Source organism: Caretta caretta, chromosome 6 (genome assembly GCF_965140235.1).
Source record: "Caretta caretta isolate rCarCar2 chromosome 6, rCarCar1.hap1, whole genome shotgun sequence".
Lineage (NCBI taxonomy): Eukaryota > Metazoa > Chordata > Testudines > Cheloniidae > Caretta > Caretta caretta.
This window is the reverse complement of record NC_134211.1, coordinates 20,684,430-20,702,693: the sequence shown is the minus strand read 5'-3', so window position 1 is coordinate 20,702,693 and position 18,264 is coordinate 20,684,430. Positions and strand designations below refer to the sequence as shown.

Here is an 18,264-nt window from a genome sequence, read left to right as displayed (position 1 = left end):
GTAACTGGGATCAGAAGCTGAACCCAAAAATGAGGTGCATTAGCCTTGCTCAGTAGTGCACTGTTAGGGGGTGCTTTGGGTCAAGAATCGGGGGGGAGGGGCAAAAGTCAGGCTAAAGGGGAAAGGAGGCAGGACAAGGAAAACAGGAGTCTTTGCAGATCCATGATTGGAGAGGATTAAGCCTAGAGATGACCTACTGGTAGTAATAATAATACCACCACACTGGAATAGCAGGAGGTGGTGCAGTTTGTGACAAGTGCATTTCCAAACCTACGCAGGGATATTCCGCATAGCCCTGCCCTGCATGCAGCATGCCTCCAGGTGGCGCTATAGTCCCTCACCTTCAAGAGAACTAAAAATCCACTAGAAAAAATGACATCTCCCTTGTCACCCTGGCCATGAAGTTACTGCAACCCACTGTGTGTGTGTTTACGGCCTGCCCTGCCACACAAACACGTGTGATGTGGTGCCTTACAAAACTGTACCGCGTGAAACAAGATTTGTTCCGCTTCTACGGAAACATGACGGTCTCCAGAGAGATGGGACCATGTCCCAGATGGCGGCCTGTGCTTCCCCTGTGGGAGACTCCCTCGCCATCACCTTGCCTCCCGGTGGGACTGTGACATAGTACAACTGTGACACCCAAGGCAAATCAGCTTCTTAGTTTTAAGGCCCTAAGCCTTCTCCTCGTATTTACCCTAGTGGAAATCAGGAGTAGCTTCTAGAAGCCAGCGGGGCTACAGCGGCATGAGGCCAGAGTCCAATCTCTCTCCCTCCTCTTGTGATGGCCTCTGCAGCTCTCCCCTAAAGCAGCCAAGCCACCTTGTACATTTTCTGACAAAAATTCCCTCCTTCTGTCCCTTGTCTGTGTGGCTGTCATCTTCTGGCCAGCTGCAGAATAGCAGGTTTGCAATCCTAGCCCCTTGGCAGAGGGTAGGGATTTCAGGTTTCTCTAGCTGGGGAAGGGGCATAACTATAGCAGTCTAATAATACAGCTGTAGATATCTGGGTATAAATCCTTGTGTGGACACTTAGTCAGGAATTAAGTTGGTATAACTTTACCTGGTTAATTAGACGGCTTCAACAAACAGCTAAATTGCCCCGTTGGCAAGCCTTTCTATTCAGCCCATCCTTGTACCAGCTGGGCACATGTTACAGAAACGTCAAGCAAATTCCACCCCACGATTGGTAGGAGTCACTCCTCCCAATGGCTGAGGCTCCAGAAGTGACATCCGATGAAGTGGGCTGTAGCCTACGAAAGCTTATGCTCAAATAAATTTGTTCGTCTCTAAGGTTCCACAAGTACTCCTGTTCTTTTTTTTACAGACTAACACAGCTGCTACTCTGAAACCTGTCATTAATTAAAAGCTACAGTGAGCCAAGGATGGCAATGGCCAAACTCCCATTATCTTCAGTGGAGCAGGATTAAGCTCCACCTAGCCTCATGCAGCTCATAGCAATTTGCCAAGGTGCTAGAACGTTTAAAAACAGCCTTCCGCTGTCTGAATGTGCCTGGAAAATGCACTCTGCACAAGCCACGGTGGGAACACTGCAGTGCCTTGTGTTCTCTCCGACAACCCCATCTATATGGCTGTTGTCCCTTCTAACATGGTGAAGGCAGGGCTGCTTCCCCGCCCCCCAAGCAGGCCCATGTCAAAACTGAGTTTCCTGGTTAGAAGCAGCAGGAGTCCTATGCAGGCAGGAGGCAGGTGCTTTTACAGATTGATCAGCCATAGTGCATGCAGAGGGGAGGGAGGGGGTCACCATTCTCCAGGACCCCAACCCCCTAGTACCCCCCACCCCTCCCCACCTTGCTTCTAACCAGTCATCTGAGATTTTGTGCCTCATTCTGCTGTGAATGTAGATTTCATAGACCATAATTAAGATACATTTTAAGCTCAGGGGGCTTTCTCCTTTGCTGACCTTGAGGGGAGTACTGGCTTCGCCTTGCCCCTTCTCGATCTGAATCAGTACTCCTGGGCTCCACCCTGCTTTGCTGTTTTGCGCTTAGCAAGCACTGTATTAGCAAGGCATGACCCGCTTTTGGCTACTCTCAGAACAGCCGGAAATGGATCCAATTTATAGAGGCTCTTCCATACTTCATGGTACAAGGATGGATTTCCTAAATGCAAATGAAGCAAACACTGTTCAAACTATTCTCCCTCTAGTGTTCAGCACTCAATCTTCCTCTTAGATTTATCAATAACAATACTTATAACGGACTCCAAAACTGAGTAAGAAAACTGCAAGCCAAATAAACTTGCTCACTATATTCTATAGGTGTCTCCTATGAAAGAGCGAGAGAGAATGAATACTGGGCACTAAACACCATAGATCTATGCACATGCAGGCCAACAAGGGGCCATTGATGGGCCTGACAGATTCTCAGATATTCTAAGGCTCCTTTATGCTGAAAAGGAGCCTGAAAGGGGATAGAAATGTGCCCCTGTTGATACTTCCAGCTGATGTAGAGTTAGTATAAGGGCTTTATACTGGGACCAGAACTGGTGAAGAGTCATGGCCAGGTTGCACTGCACTACAGCTCACCTCTGCCTCCTGCACGCTCCAGGCAGGCCCCAGAATACAGTGGGTACAAAGATGGCTTAAAGGCATCTGCATCCACCTCTCCACCCCTGTGCCTGGCCCAAGCGTAGGAATGGAGGGTGGGAATCCAGCACGATACAATGTCGATTCAGCCAACACATTCTCTTTGTTGAGGGCTGGGGTTTCACTTTCAAGCCACTGATGTTTTATATGTTTCTAGTAGGTTTCATTTATGTGGGTTTGTACGTTCAGTAAAATATACTGCAGGAGTTGATGCTTTATATTGAAGTCAATGGAGCAATGCTGCTTTAGCATTACAGAACTGAGGATCTGGTGCACCTCATTCACTCTTTGTCCATCATCTCGTGGCCCTTTTCCTTGCTGTTCCACTACTCAGCTGCCCTGTATAAGAGGAGAAAACAGTATGAACTTGAAAGTAAAGTTTTAAACAGCCTCAGTTGCCCCTGGAGCTACCTGACACCGTGCGGCAGTTAACGTAAGACTTTAAAGTGATGGTTTTGTTTTATGACTTGATTTCAGTGGTGTCTATGCTTGGGATGAGTTTTGTCCATTTTGAGGGTGAGCACTTTGGAAGGAGAAGGAAATGTTCCCTGATGCTCATCTGAGATGGCAGGCACTATTCCTGCTGGAGATCCCCTACTGGCTGAGAAAGGGTGACACCAGTGAACAAGGAAGCCAAGTAGAACCAGTAAGCAGCAGAGTTTCCATTTCCCAGCTGCTGGGAGGGACCAGTTCTGTGCATTATTCGTCTGGAATACAGCAAGGCCCACGTTTTCCAGTTGGGCTGCCTGTGGTTAATTGCCTAAATCTGTATGTACGTGTCTCACGCAGTGAACTGACACTCCAAGATGTTGAGCACTTGTGGTTCCCGTTGAAATGTTGACCCAGCTCTTTAAGACTCCCACCATGCTCTATGCCATCACATCACAGCAGGAATCCCATGCTCACAGTTTCATGCTTATTAAAGCAAACAACCACAGTGTCCCCGCACAACGCACTGTGTGCCAGGGCCCCTGGAGCTTTTTAAATTAACACAGTGAGAATCAATTGTCAGGGTAAGGAACTAGCAGCCTTACTGAATCCAGCGGGCCTGGCTGGAGGTCTAGGAAAGGACTAGCAAAATGCTCAGCAGAGTGTCTTGTGGAAAACCCGGAACTGGTTTGTTCTGGACTCTCTGCTTTTGCCAGGAAGGTGGGAACAGGCTACTCCCCACAAAACTTGTATTACTGCACGTGGGTCAGGCTCAGGCTCTCGGGGTGAAGGGGGTGAGGGTGAGGGAGTTGGGTTAAGAGGCCTGGACACAGAATAAATCCAGCATGAGGAGTGCACAGCAATCCCACGTGATTTCTTCTTCCTTCCCCAGAGTAAACAAAAACACATGCACCTGCACAGATGTGCAATGGGGGGTTACTCGCACACACATGTGGTGAGCTTTGATCCATCCTTCCTTAACAAATGGACTTCTACACACACAGCCACTCCCTTGGCAATCTTTCTTCCCTTGATACCCCCACCCCCATGCACGCTGTCCCTCTGGAATCCAGTTTTATATGACAATCCATATTGCAATGCATCCCCCACCCCCAGCATGCATACATGCTTGGGAATCCATTTTTTGGGGATGGGGAGATCCAGTTTTGATAATCTGGATTAACCTCCCTTTCCCCTTCTCTCTCACACACACATTCACCATGAGGGGTCCTGTTTTACTGAGCAATCCAGAATAACACTCCCCATGTACCCTCCACCACCACCACACCTCGGTGCTCTTCCTCACGAGGAATCCAGTTTGCTGCAAGCACGCTCAGGATTCCAAACGGAGAGAGAGAATGCAGCAGCTGCTGCTCCTCATGGCAGGCAGGAGCTCAGTGCTGTGCTCTGGGGAGAGCCCCTAGCCACAGAGCCCGTGCAATCAGCTGGTCTGAGAGAGAAAAGGATTCCTGGGGCAGTGACCCAGATTCCACTTTCCTGGGGGAGTAATGAGGACCCAGGAGACTGACATGACCCACTCTTAACCTCCCCTTTCGCCCCCCTCTTGGCCAGTCCTCAGCATCCTTTCTTCCTCCAGCATCCTGGCCCCTCTCTCCTGATTGCACCGCCCACTCTCCCTCCCATCTCCTCTCCTCAGCTTTATGCGGACTGCAGCGATGCATTGTGGGAAACTCCCAGGGTGGGTTTTTTTTTTTGCCTCTTCCGTCCTCCCTCCCTCCTCTCTGCAGAACATCCAGCTTCCAAGGTGTGACTTGTGCGAACAACAGTCTGGGGAGAGAAGGTAGGGGCTGCTGCTTTTCTTACCTGCCCTTCCATACATACCAGACCCAAGAGGGAAAGAGGAGCACACAGGCCTGAGTCTGTGGAAGGCTGTGTGGGTGGGTGGGTGAATAGTGGTTGCATGCAGGTGAATAGAGAGAGAGAGAGATCTGGATCTGCCTGTTAAAGGTGTGTGTGCTCATTTCTGCAGCTCTCTGTGTGACAGAGGTCATGGGACTGCCATGCCAAATGTGTTTGGACTGCCAGTAATTGTCTCTATTGATGCATTGGTCTCTGCCCACACAAGCAGGGCAGTCTGGCCAAAACAACAGTGAATGCAGAGGAGAGCTCACTTTGAATGCCTTCTGTTCAAAAGCCCGCTCTCCTGTGTCATGCCTTGCTCCCTGAAGGTCAGATAGTGAGGGGGAAACATTCACACAAGTGTAAGCACTGCATGTGCCTAAAATCCAGATGGACAAACTGCATGGCTCTGTGTCACTTGCTTATTTCCTTTGCTTGCTTGGTTTGCAGGAGGTACCGCTGTTGCATAATTATTGCTGCGGATGCTCCTGAGAATCTCCGCTGTGATTTCTGGGGGGCACGTTTAGAATTCGTCCTAAAACCGGATTAGAAAGGGAGAGCGGCAGCAGCATGCTGGAAATACAGAAGTGGTTTTAACGAAATAAAACCACAGATGGCTAGATTAGGAAATCCATTTCTTTTTGAAACTGCATCATCAGCTAAAATCTTTTCAATAGAAACGGAGCCTTTAAAAAACAAATCGCCAGCCTTTGTTTTGGATTCTAGCTGTACATTTTTTTTTTCAGTCTTGAATGGATTATTTTGTTCGTTCTCATTTACATTCTGCATTGACGGTTTCATTTCTCTGTTTAATTAGTCATTAATCCTGCAGGCAGGATGCTAAACAAACAAATACACTTTGAAATTCCCATCAACCCAATTAGTTGCTATTGACATTTTCCTGCTCAAAGGATTTGTCATCTTTTTCGGGGGTGGGTGGGGGCGGAGGGAATCCTTTGGATTCTTCCCCCTCCACTTCCCCCCCAACCCCCCCCATATTGTGCTAGAAACAGCTGTGTGTCAGAGTCTGCCAAAGAAAAGGAGATGGACTACAGATATACAGGTTTCAGAGTAGCAGCCTGTTAGTCTGTATTCGCAAAAAGAAAAGGAGGACTTGTGGCACCTTAGAGACTAACCAATTTATTTGAGCATAAGCTTTCATGAGCTACAGCTCACTTCATCGGATGCATTCAGTGGAAAATAAATATAAACATCTCCCCTAAAACACTCCAGAAACTGTACATTAGGAATCAGATGGTAAGAATAATGTGTGTTTAAAGAGAGTGACATTTCCCTACAATGATCAATGTACCGGTGCCTCTTTGCAGCCAAAAGGCTAGGTGATTCCAACTTTGTCTGTGTCCTTGCTACGTCCCCCTCATTTGTTATAACCCACTACGACAGCTTAAAGAGAGCTATATGGTCTGTAGCTGTCGTAGTGGGTTATAACAAATGAGGGGGACATAGCAAGGACACAGACAAAGTTGGAATCACCTAGCCTTTTGGCTGTAAAGAGGCACCGATACATTGATCATTGTAGGGAAATGTCACTCTCTTTAAACAAAAAGAAAAGGAGTACTTGTGGCACCTTAGAGACTAACAGATTTATGCTCAGATAAATTTGTTAGTCTCTAAGGTGCCACAAGTCCTCCTTTTCTTTTTGCAAATACAGACTAACACGGCTACTACTCTGAAACCTCTCTTTAAACACACATTATTCTTACCATCTGATTCCTAATGTACAGTTTCTGGAGTGTTTTAGGGGAGATGTTTATATCTATTCAGATGCTTTTGCTTCCTCTTTTTGTCTGTGTATCTTCACAAAAGACGTGTGAATATGCCTGTTGATTTGGTCTCTTTGCTCCTAATTAAGCTGTATATACATATCCGTGTGATCCTGGTTCTGATGGAGCCCAGGGGTAGGTAGGTAGGGTGACCAAATAGCAAGTATAAAAAATAAGAACAGGGGGTGATGGGTAAATAGGTGCCTATATAAGAAAAAGCCCCCAAAATCGGGACTGTCCCTATAAAATCGGGACTTCTGGTCATCCTATAGGTAGGGGACAGTTGTTATCCATGACTCGATGCCATCCTGTGCAAACTTCTCCAGCACAGAGGTAGCAGGGGGCAAGAGCATGGGTCTGCCCACGACTTTTCCATCTAAAGGGGTGGGGTTGGTGTAGAGATAGCATAAGGAGACAGAGGAGGCATTGAGATGACTTGATCTGTTTGGCCCTCAGTATTCACCATCTAGAAGTTTGACCTTCATGGTTTTGACCTTCAATATTTTCTTTCTTCCTTTCTGGGTGAGGGGCATGGGCCAGGCTCCCACACGATTATTCTTTTAACCCTGTTGTATGGTAGAGAAGTGCCAAGGACAATCCCATGCTCTCATAGACATGCACATTCTTCGGGAGTCTTGTTTCTTTATTACCACGCACTCCTCTGGCTGTCTGCAAGGGCCACAGTTCGGCTCGCATTCTGGCACGATGGCATCTATTCTGTTTGGTCAAGCCTCTGGCTGGGAGTTGGGAAAATCAGTGCAGCCAGGAGCGGGGATGTTTTATAGACAAGTGTTTGTTGTGTGGGTTATAATTAACATAGAGTGATGAGGCAATGGAGGCTGGTAATGTACTCTTCAGTAGAGCCTTTATTGGCATTAGCACTGTGTCAGAGAGAGAGAGTGCAAATCTTTTGTTGCTTAGCTTGGTAAATCACAGGTGTGCATCGCCCAGGGCCCTCCCCGGGGCATGTGTGCTGTTCTCAGCTATCAGTCCCAGCCTCAATCTCAATCTGTATCCGCAGTGCATTCATTGATTTCAAATGCAGAGCGACGGATTTAGGCCTGTGTCTGTAATCCACAGAGTGTAAAATTTGGTATCTTGTTTTGTGCATTCAAAATCGCTCGTGTAATATTTCTGTCTGCCACAGCACAGCTAATTGGGGAATTGCTCATGACACAGACTGGGAATTATAAAGTCCAGAACTCAATTAGGGGAGAACAGAAGGGACTAGTTATTAGGAACATTAATAAGCTAAACAGAGCTGTCAGAGGCATTTTGTATTATTATTATTATTGTTATTTTTCAGTATCTGAGATTATCCTTCCCCTTTCTCTTGCCTGTGATTCACTGTACTTGAGAGGGAGAAGAGTCTGCTGATTTACAATCAAGAAGCAGACTTGGGGGCTAGGAAAAGTGTTGTCAATCCCCTGGAAATCACAATCCCCATTCAGGGTTGAGCACACAGGAAAAATCTCATGAGATCAGTCAGAGAAGTGGCATACAGGTGATACTGCAAGCCTGACACGTAGATCGTAATGCACTTGGCAGTTTGTTCAACAAAAACTGAATCCCATTCTTGCTGAGTTTTGCCATTGATTTCAAAGGGAGCAGGATCCCAATTTCTGGGGCACCCACAAGGGTGTGGGAACAATTCATATAGTGGGGGTGCTGAGAGCCAGTGAACCCTGTAAACACTGTATCTGATCAAAACCAAGCACCCTCAGTTCTAGCACGTATGGACACCCACCATCTTGGCTGATGCACCAGAGACCTCCCAGAGCTAGCAGGAGTGTTTACAGCTGAAGCTAAAAAGCCAGACACTGTAGCAGGGAGCCGTAATACATTCATATGCTCTGTGAACCGAATGCTGGTGGGGATGCGTAACGCACACTGACCCTGGCTGGTCGGTTACAATTGCATCAGCGCTGCAAACCCATTACTGAGCAGAAAGTCTCAAGGGATTGCCCCCATCAGGCTCATTACTGTAAGAGAGGCTGGTTATTCCCTTCTGAAGCTGCCAAAGGAGACTCCGAAGCAGGTAACATAGACACTGGTGAGCAGAGGTGAGCTTTTCCTGGGACTCTCTGAGCACCTAGCTTCCTGCACTGAGCAGGCAGCCCTTGTGGAAACACTGAGTGGAGTCAGACGCAATATGGCATGAGGCTAAAAACATGAAGGGGGAATCATAGGCTATAAAGGAGGCTTTGCAATTGACATTGATCTATGGTTGAAAGAACATAAAGGGCCTCTAATGTGCAACAGCAAAGAAACGCTGTTGAGGTGACTCCTAAATGGGCTTTAAGACACTAGTGGCTTCTCCATCCTCCTCTGTCAATTATACCTTTATGCAGATCTCCTAAAAATCAAGAGCACGTCCTCAGAAACATAAGCAGCCTTTTTCTCCAGGCGTGCAAACCTCAGAGGCTAGCGTCGTCTGACTGGCTCTGGGGAGTGCTGGGGAAATGGTTGGGTGTCATCAAAGAAATAAAGAGGGTACGTCTGTTAAATGTGCAGGAGCAATCACAGTGCACAATGAAGCCTGCCAGGTAACAAGGGAACAGGAAAAGCTCTCGGGGATGAGAATATTGTCAGGATGTGGGGATGGCTCAATGGTCTAAGCCTCCGGTTTCCATTACCCAGGCTGTGACCAGAGGTGCAGGGCCCATCCAGTTCCTCCAGTGTCCCGGGTAAATAAATGGAGATCCCTGAGAGTGAAGCCTTCAAGGTGAGATGGTAAGAACAAAGGTTCCATCTCTGCCTTGACCATGAAGGTCTTCATAGCAGTTTTCATATCAGAGTGTGATCTGGTAAAACTTCCGTCCCCTCCTCACCCATACTGCTGTGTAGCATGGTGGTAGTCTGGACTGCAGTAGCTCTGTTGAAGGGATCCATTGTATGTCCATATGCCACATTTCTGGGGTTGATATCCCTGTGGTAAATATTCTTGGTCATGTGCCTTTGACTGCCTTACCTGCACTCTGCCTGCTAATCCATCTCCTCCGGGATTACTTCCAACATTCCAGATCCCTGCACTCTCTAAGACAGCCACGATTTTCAAACAAATCAACCTGGACACCTGTTTCCTTCTTTCCTCAAAATACTACAGTGATTCAAGGCCCAGAGGAGCAATATTCAGTCCTGGTTCAGGGACAGGTTTAAGGTCCAATATCTCATGACCCTGAAGGTCTAGAAACCAGAGATTTATGCCATTAGAAAGGGAGATTTCCAGCTTTCCAAGGTGAGATGAAGCCACTGATTCTATTTGTGAGAGGCTCCAGGATATCAGATTTTAAAGTGATGACTTTTTTAAGCATAGCCGTGTTAGTCTGTATCCACAAAAAGAAAAGGAGGACTTGTGGTACATTAGAGACTAACCAATTTATTTGAGCATGAGCTTTCGTGAGCTACAGCTCACTTCATCGGATGCATACCGTGGAAAATACAGTGGGGAGATTTATATACACAGAGAACATGAAACAATGGGTGTTACCATACACACTGTGACCAGAGTGATCACTTAAGATGAGCTAATACCAGCAGGAGAGCGGGGGTGGGGTGGGGTGCCACAAGTACTCCTATTTTTAAGCATAGAAAACTTATGGGGGATTTTTACATCCACATTGCATAAATGACTCCCCAAGTACATGGCAGCAGTGAATTGGGTCCCTTCTGTAGAATTTGGAACGTGCTTAAGGATTCTGCATGGTGAATGGTGCTATAGAAATCTAAAATATTGGGGTGGTTGAGGTTTTGTTATCGTCACTTTCCTTCCTACACCTGTGGAAAAAAAAGTAAGTTGAGCTGAGGCCGCTTTTTGGCATAACTAGCCACATGGCAAATATACATTTCATGTCCTTGGGAGACCTGGAGGGACTATTTACTGCTGATATGATAGGAAATATCCAGCTTGTGTTTCCTGTTCCAGTCTCCCAAATGGCAGAGTATTAAAGAAGTGAAACCCTGAGTCTTCTCCTCAGATTAGCAGAGCTAGACTAAGAGCTTCTTTATTGCTTCTTGACGCAAGGCTATAACAAGATGGTGGAGGTGGAATTCTGCTTTTCTATCCACAAAGAGCACCCAAATATGTCAGTCAGAAGAAACTATATTTTAGAATTTAAAAAAACACACACACAAAACCACCAAACCAAGAAAACAACAAAAGTAAAATCTCCATGAGAGCACAGTGTGTCCCTCTTCTGTACAGACTGTAGCCATTCTGAAAACAAAATGGCTATCGTTTCAACTCACAGAGAGAGTGCTTGAATATAAGGGTAACCACACTTGGTCAGCATATAAGAACATGAGAACATAAGAATAGCCAAACTGGGTCAGACAACAGTCCATGTAACCCAGTATCCTGTCTTCTGACACTGGCCAATGCCAGATGCTTCAAAGGGAATGAACAAAACAGGGCAATTATCAAGTGATCCATCCCCTGTCATCCAGTCCCTGTCATCTCATCTGGAAGTGAGAGGCTTCGGGATACCCAGAGCATGGGGTTGCATCCCTGACCATCTTGGCTAATAGCCATTGATGGACCTGTCCACCATGAACTTATCTCGTTCTTTTATGAACCCAGTTATACTTTTGGCCTTCGCAATATGTCCTGGTAATGAGTTCCACAGGTTAACTACATGTTGTGGGAAGAAGTGCTTCCTTTTCTTTATTTTAAACCTGCTGCCTATTCATTTCATTGAGTGACCCCTGGTTTTTGTTTTATGTGAATGGGTAAATAAAACTTCCCCATTCATTTTCTCCACACTGTTCAGGATTTTATAGACCTCTACCATACCCCCTCTTAGTCGTCTCTTTTCCAAGCAGAACAGCCCCAGTCTTTTTAATCTCTCCTCAGATGGAAGCTGTTCCAGACCCTTAATTATTTCTGTTGCCCTTCTCTGTACATTTTCCAATTCCAGTATATCTTTGAGGTGGGTTGACCAGAACTGCACGCAGTATTCAGGGTGTGGGCATACCATGGCTTTATATAGTGGCATTATTATTTACTGTCTTATTATCTATCCCTTTCCTAATGGTTCCGAACATTGTGTTAGCTTTTTTGCTGTACATTGAGCAGATGTTTGCAGAGACCTATCTGCAGTAGCAACATACAGCATACATCCGTGATGAGAGCTTGTATCTGTGAATGCCCCAGGCAGCCCCTGCTGAAATGGCAGCCCATGCTATAAAAGGGCAGCTACTTCCAAGCTGGACATGAACTAATGAGGGTGCTCATTGCACCAATGCTGTTCTAATGACCTTGGGTCTGCTCTCAATGGGCCTGCATTATGAAGTGGGTGGAAAAGCATACTCAAAAGTGCTGCATCACCAGACCTGGGACCGCTGACCTGACAGACTTAAAGCAGCATGCTTCCCCATAGACTTCCAGTGGATTGAAATTGAGCTGCTCAGAGATAACATGCTAGGAGTCGAGTTGGCTCAAAGGGTCTCCCCAGCTGCCAATCCATGGCGGCTCAACAGTGATGTCAGCTACTCCTTGGGTTGTGGGAAAATCCCCCTCAGAAATGGCTGCAGAAAGGGAAGTCAGCTTTATGCAACAGCCCGAGCCCTTTCCCTTGCCAGGGCCCTGCCTGACTGCCATGTATGGAAATCAGCCTGACATGAGGGTAGGGCAAATGGCCTGCACTGTCACTGAACATCCTCAGTGCATCAATCCAGGATATAAAAGCATTGGTAACTCCCTGTGGCAGAGGGAATAAGAAGCAAGGACAGAAAGGTCCTGCAGGAAGCCATCCTAGGAACCACTAAGCTCTGGCAGGAAGTAAACATGCTCATTTTTATCACAGTTAACAACACAGCACCTCAGGAAGGAAGGAGGTAAGTTTGAACCCGATGTGTTTACTGTACTAGGAGCAGGGTAGGAACTCCGCCTCCTCCCAGTTAGCAGGGATTATTCATTCATTCATACACTTAAGGAAACTAGGTTTGCACAATCAGAACATTTCTAGTGTGATTAAGCAACTCAACTTTCGCATTGATGGAGAAGTTGCTTTAGAAGGACCTGGCTGTACGATATTCAAATGTAAAAACTCCTGTGGCAGGTTCTTATTGGGGTCTGAACTAAGGATCTCCAGGACCAAAAGCATGAATCACTCCGGCTTGAGTTTATATAGGACAAACTCCCCGGACTGGTAGCTGTGGTAACTTCTGTGAGCCAGCCACTACATGACAGGTTTCAGAGTAACAGCCGTGTTAGTCTGTATTCGCAAAAAGAAAAGGAGGACTTGTGCACCTTAGAGACTAACCAATTTATTTGAGCATGAGCTTTCGTGAGCTACAGCTCACGATGAAGTGAGCTGTAGCTCACAAAAGCTCATGCTCAAATAAATTGGTTAGTCTCTAAGGTGCCACAAGTACTCCTTTTCTTTTAGCCACTACATGGGGACTCATAACAGCCACTGAATGGTGGGGGCCCCAGGGAAGATGCTGGGATTGCATGGGGCAACTATATACTAAACAAAGTCCCTTTCAGAGTTTGAGAGTCTGGCGTGAGTGTCCCAATGCAGCATTATTGTTAGCGCAACTGTGACATGGAAGTTTCTTTGGTGAATCTCTCTCTTTGGCTAGGACATGAAATGGCTGTCGCTTATTAAAGCAATTGCTAACATCCAACATTCAATATGGCAAGATTCAAAGAACTCGCTTGAGATGTCAAGGAAGGGGGTGGATGGCAATGGGAACCATAAATAGCTCTTCAGAGAAAACTGCGTCAGCAGTGTTTGCTGTGTCTCCTGTCCTGGTACTGCTGATTGTGAGCCTCACCCAACCAACTTGGGTAAGGCTGGCAAATACACAGCTGTAAGTGTGTGCAGGATAGGCATGTGCTGCTGAGGCCTTTAAAAGAGAGCTGTGAACAGAGACATCTGACGTATGTTATATTTCAATTTATTGCTTTTACTGTCCAAAGGACAGGAGGTCATTAAAAATTGATGGGGGTTTAAGCAACCTCCTTTTGGGAAGATGGGCCATTAACCAGTGCATTAAATGCAAACTCTTTACATGCAGTTTTTATCATATTTACAGTAACTCAACATCACCACACAAACATTAACGGCGTAATCCTCAGAAATACCCTTGTGAGACAGGTAAGGGTTAGTTTCTCTGGTTTGTAGCTCCCCCCATCAGTGCAGTATCTGAGCACCTGTTGACCTTCAATGTATTTATCCTCACAACAGTCCCGTGAGGTGGGGAAGTGTCCAAACCCCTTTTGCAAACGGGGACCTGAGCCACAGAGCGACTAAGTGTCTTCCCCATAGTCACACAGGAAGTCTGTGACACAGTAGGAATCTGAACCTGTGTCTCTCCAGTTGCAGGCTAGTACCTCAATCACTGGACCATCCTTCCTCTCTGTGGCACAGAGATTTTAAGTGACTTTCCCAAGGCCGTGACGGATGTCCATGCTAGACCCAGTTTGTTCCTGGAGCCCTGTCTTCTGCTCAGTCCTCTCAGCTGTCACCTATGGGCTAAGATAAGAATAACAAGGTCCCAAACTACCCCTATTGAAGCTTATGGCAAATTTCCCATTAACTTCAATGGGAGCAGAGTTAAGCCCTCACTTGCCTTTGGCCCTTTTCAGCCATATTAAATTCAGGCCTTCTCTCTTCTGGGGATGACTCCCTGATTTCAGCAAGCCATGGTGTGACGAAGTGGGACTGTTCTTAATGTTTCCTCTGAATAGTGTGGGGGTGCCTCAGTTTCCCCCAGGCAGTTCTTAAGTATCTAGGGGGTGGAGTAAGGGTGTATGATCATTGCAGAGCCCTAGAGGGCATGTGTGTGCAGGAGTCTGGACACAGAGAATGGCCGACACCCTGTTTCCTGGCAACTGATGGCCTGGGCCCTTCCCCCCCTGCAAGGTGAGAGCTGAAGGGTTGGAGAACAAAGGAATCAGGTGACCACCTGGCCCGGGAAAGGAACAAAGCCCAGAGGAGGAGGGGCTGGAGGGAGTTTCAGTTTGGGGCTGGCTGGGACATGGAGTGAAGTGCAGACGTGGTTGTCTGGCTCACTACCCCCCAAAATGGACCCAGCTGAGGGGTCCCGTTCTCTGCACCTGCAAGCTCTGTGTTAGACCATGTTCCTGTCGTCTAATAAACCTTCTGTTTTACTGGCTGGCTGAGAGTCACGTCTGACTGCGAAGTTGGGGTGCAGGACCCTCTGGCTTCCCCAGGAGCCCCGCCTGAGCGGACTCGCTGTGGGAAGCGCACGGAGGGGCAGAGGATGCTGAATGCTCCGAGGTCAGACCCAGGAAGGTGGAAGCTGTGTGAGCTGTGTGTCCTGAAGACAGGCTGCTCACAGAAAGGCGACTGCCCCAGAGTCCTGACTGGCTTCATAGGGAGCAGTTCCAGAGCATCGCCCAGGGACTCCGTGACACATGGCCAGCAGCTAGTGTAGCTGAATCAGTCAAACCCCTGGTTTTCCACAATGGCCAGCACAGGTGAATTACAGCATGGTGTAAATTGTGGCTTTCTGGAGCTGTTAGGGGCACGCACCTGTGCGGCTGGTTACTAATCACTACAACCAAGGCTAATCCCCAGTGCAAACAAAGCCTCCAAGAGGAATCGCTATTGAGGCATGGTTGAGGTGAGGGAATCCTCTTTCTATAGGCAGAGCAAAGGTCTATTTGTTTTGCACACAGGGTAATGGACACAGTGGGGAATGAGGCCATCTCTTTTTCCATCCTCAGAAATACCCTTGTGAGACAGGTAAGGGTTAGTTTCTCTGGTTTGTAGCTGCGTGAGCTCAGCTCCTGCACAAATCAATTACTCTGTTCATTTCTCCCCAGTGCAATGCGATCCGTCTGTCCCCCTTCTCTGTGTAACCGATGTTCACATTGCCTTAAGGAACGGGAGGGGCACCACACAGTGCTAAGGACAGTTTCAAGGATGCTGAGGGAGGGCATGCGGGCAGAACACTTGGCATCTAAGCCTGGGCTGGGTGGGATCACAATCCTCTCCTAAAAACCCTGAGGGATGAGCACATGAATGCAAGATGACGACACGAGGGGAGACCATGAAACAGCATGGACTGAAATGACAGCAAGATGCAGATGACACCCAGCCTGGAGTTATCTTTACATCAGATGCAAACACCAACGTCTCCCAGCTCTCCAGCTGGGAGCAGGACTGAGGGGGAGATGCTGGGCCAAGGGCAGCACTTCAAAGAACTCATCGTCTCCAGCACAGCACTGTCTGGTAAGGACCCTGCTTCAGTGAGGATGTGCCCTCAGACCTCTGACCACCAAGAGAACCTCAGTGGTCATCTGGTCATCTCATTGCTTCTGCACACCCAATGAGCCACACCTGCAAAATCTGTCCTTTCCCATCTACAGCTCGCAGTCTGAGGTGAACAGTTAGATGACTGACTGATAATGACATGCTTGGCACCTGTCAGCTGTAGCTCTCAAAATGTTTTACAAATGTGGGTATACATCATTATCCCCATTTTGCAGTGGGGGAAACTGAGGTACAGAGAAATGAAGTGACTTGCCCAAAGTCCCACAGTGACTTCATGGCAGGGCTGGGACTAGAACTCAGGTGTTCAGACTTCTATGCTGTTGCCCTACCTATTTGACCCCTAGTGACATATGAGCAAAGGTGTCTGCAGGAGGGAAGGAATAATGTCACAAGGTGAAGGAAAAAGGAGGCAGATTCTTGGAAAAACACCAGTTGCTTTGGTTTCTCATGATATGATCAATCTCTGTCTTTTCCCAGAAGGGCCCTGGAGCTTTTTGACACAGCCTTGTGTCACCAAATCTCTAGTTCCTGGCACTGTGTAAAGCTTGGTGTTATCATGGAAATGTTTGCTGGGGGCTCCATTTGCTGGGTTCACATCCCCAAGTTTTGGGATGAGCTTAAGTTTTGATCCAACTGTAAAATCTCAAAGCAAAACTCAGTGGAAGCCTTGAACACACCATCGTTTCTCAGAAGTCACGTGTGCTTGCCAGATTCACATGGTTTCTCTTTGAAATCTTAACTCTGCCCCAGGTTAGTCTGAAATTGGGTCGGGTTTGCCTGAAAGGTCAGTGACCCTCTATTTCCCTTTCAGCCAGCCTGAGCTTAGTCTCCTATTTGCTACAAAACTGAACCCAGGTAGTTTCAGATTTCGTTGCAAACATTTGGCCCAGGTTCACTTGCTCCCCTCACATGGCAAAATGAAACAGCATCGCCCCCCGGCACAGCACTTGGTTCAAATCACTTTAGCGACATCTAGTGTTGCAAGGAGGGCCACGTTTTGTTCGCTATATTCCTCAGTACCTTCTGCAGTTATATTGATCAAATGCTATAAACAGTTTTCAGTCTTCCACTGGCTCCTCAGAAAATACCTCTTTGGTGATGGTAATAATTCATCATGATTGCTATTTATTGTTTGTATTACTGTAGCACTTAGGAGCCCTCTGCTTTGTACTTCTATGGTATCTTCCATCTGCGGTTCTTAAAGCCTTTATACACATCAGAGTTAGCCTTGCCAAACCCCAGTGAGGTAGGTAGTGGTATTCTCATTTTTCACATGGGGGAAACTGAGACAGAGAGGTTACGTGATTTGCTGACAGTCACACCGGAAGTCAGTGGCAGAGAGAGGTTTCCCCAGTTACTGGCCCATTCCCTAACAACTCGACCATGCTTTGCTTTTTAGCTCATGAGCAACCTATCTTTTCTTGCAAAGCTGACATGACGTCTGCAGGAAGTTGTTCTCTTTGGGGTGCTTTTTCAAAGGGGATGAGTCCCAACCTCCCTGCTGTGGGAACAAAATCTGAATACTTTCACATTAAATCCCCTGACTTGCACCTACCAAGTGGAGCAAGTACTTGGATTTTTGGGTACCAACTTTTGCATGTGCAAATGGCATCCTCAAAATTGAAACAGCCCATTTGAAAATGTGGCCCTTTGTGTCATAGAAGGTTAGCTTTGATTTAGATGATGGCAACTGATTTTCAAAGCCACCTACAGGATTTGGGAAGCCATTGAAATTAATTGACATTGGGCATCTATATTCCCCATGGCAACTGAAAAACGCAGCCTAAATTGGTGTAAGAGTGAAGGACGTGGCGATGGCTTACTTATTTTGAAAACTACATATTGGTAACCGAGCTATTGTGAGGAGAATAAAGCTCTGTTCTCGGTAATCAGGCTATCGCATAAGCCATAGATATAGATGGCCCAATACTGCTGAGCACTCTCAATTGTCATTGACTTCAAACAATGAGAAATAAGCAATTTCAATGGGAGTTGTCAATGCTCACAAACTCCATGGAGACCCTCAAGGTTAGGGCCATAGTATTATGTATTTACCTATTTCCCTAAGAGATCACCACCTTCCCTGAACCATGCCGCCCCAGCTGAGGGCTGGAGCCCCATTGACATGAATGAGAAGGGGCTACTGGCTGGGCATTCTCCAGGGGGAGCCCTGCACTTCTATCATTTCTTCCACTCCTCTTTGTCTGAAAAAGCCAAATCCAATGATCTTCAGGACATGTCTTCTTTCCCAGGCATTTGGAAACAGGCTGTAAGGGCAAGAAACTTGGTGAGGAAGGAGGGTGAGTTGAGTGGGTAAGTGGCCTTATCCATTGGCT

General features: G+C 47.0%; 1 protein-coding gene across 1 annotated transcript in view; it reads left to right on the top strand.

Annotated features, from left to right (window-relative positions):
• Window positions 1–4,679: 4,679 nt before the first annotated feature.
• CEND1 (cell cycle exit and neuronal differentiation 1) overlaps window positions 4,680–18,264 on the top strand; it is a 30,660-nt gene continuing 17,075 nt past the window's right edge. Inside the window, exon 1 of the mRNA XM_048854833.2 lies at window positions 4,680–4,837. The gene's annotated coding sequence lies outside the window, so the exon portion shown is untranslated. The remainder of the gene's footprint in view (window positions 4,838–18,264) is intronic.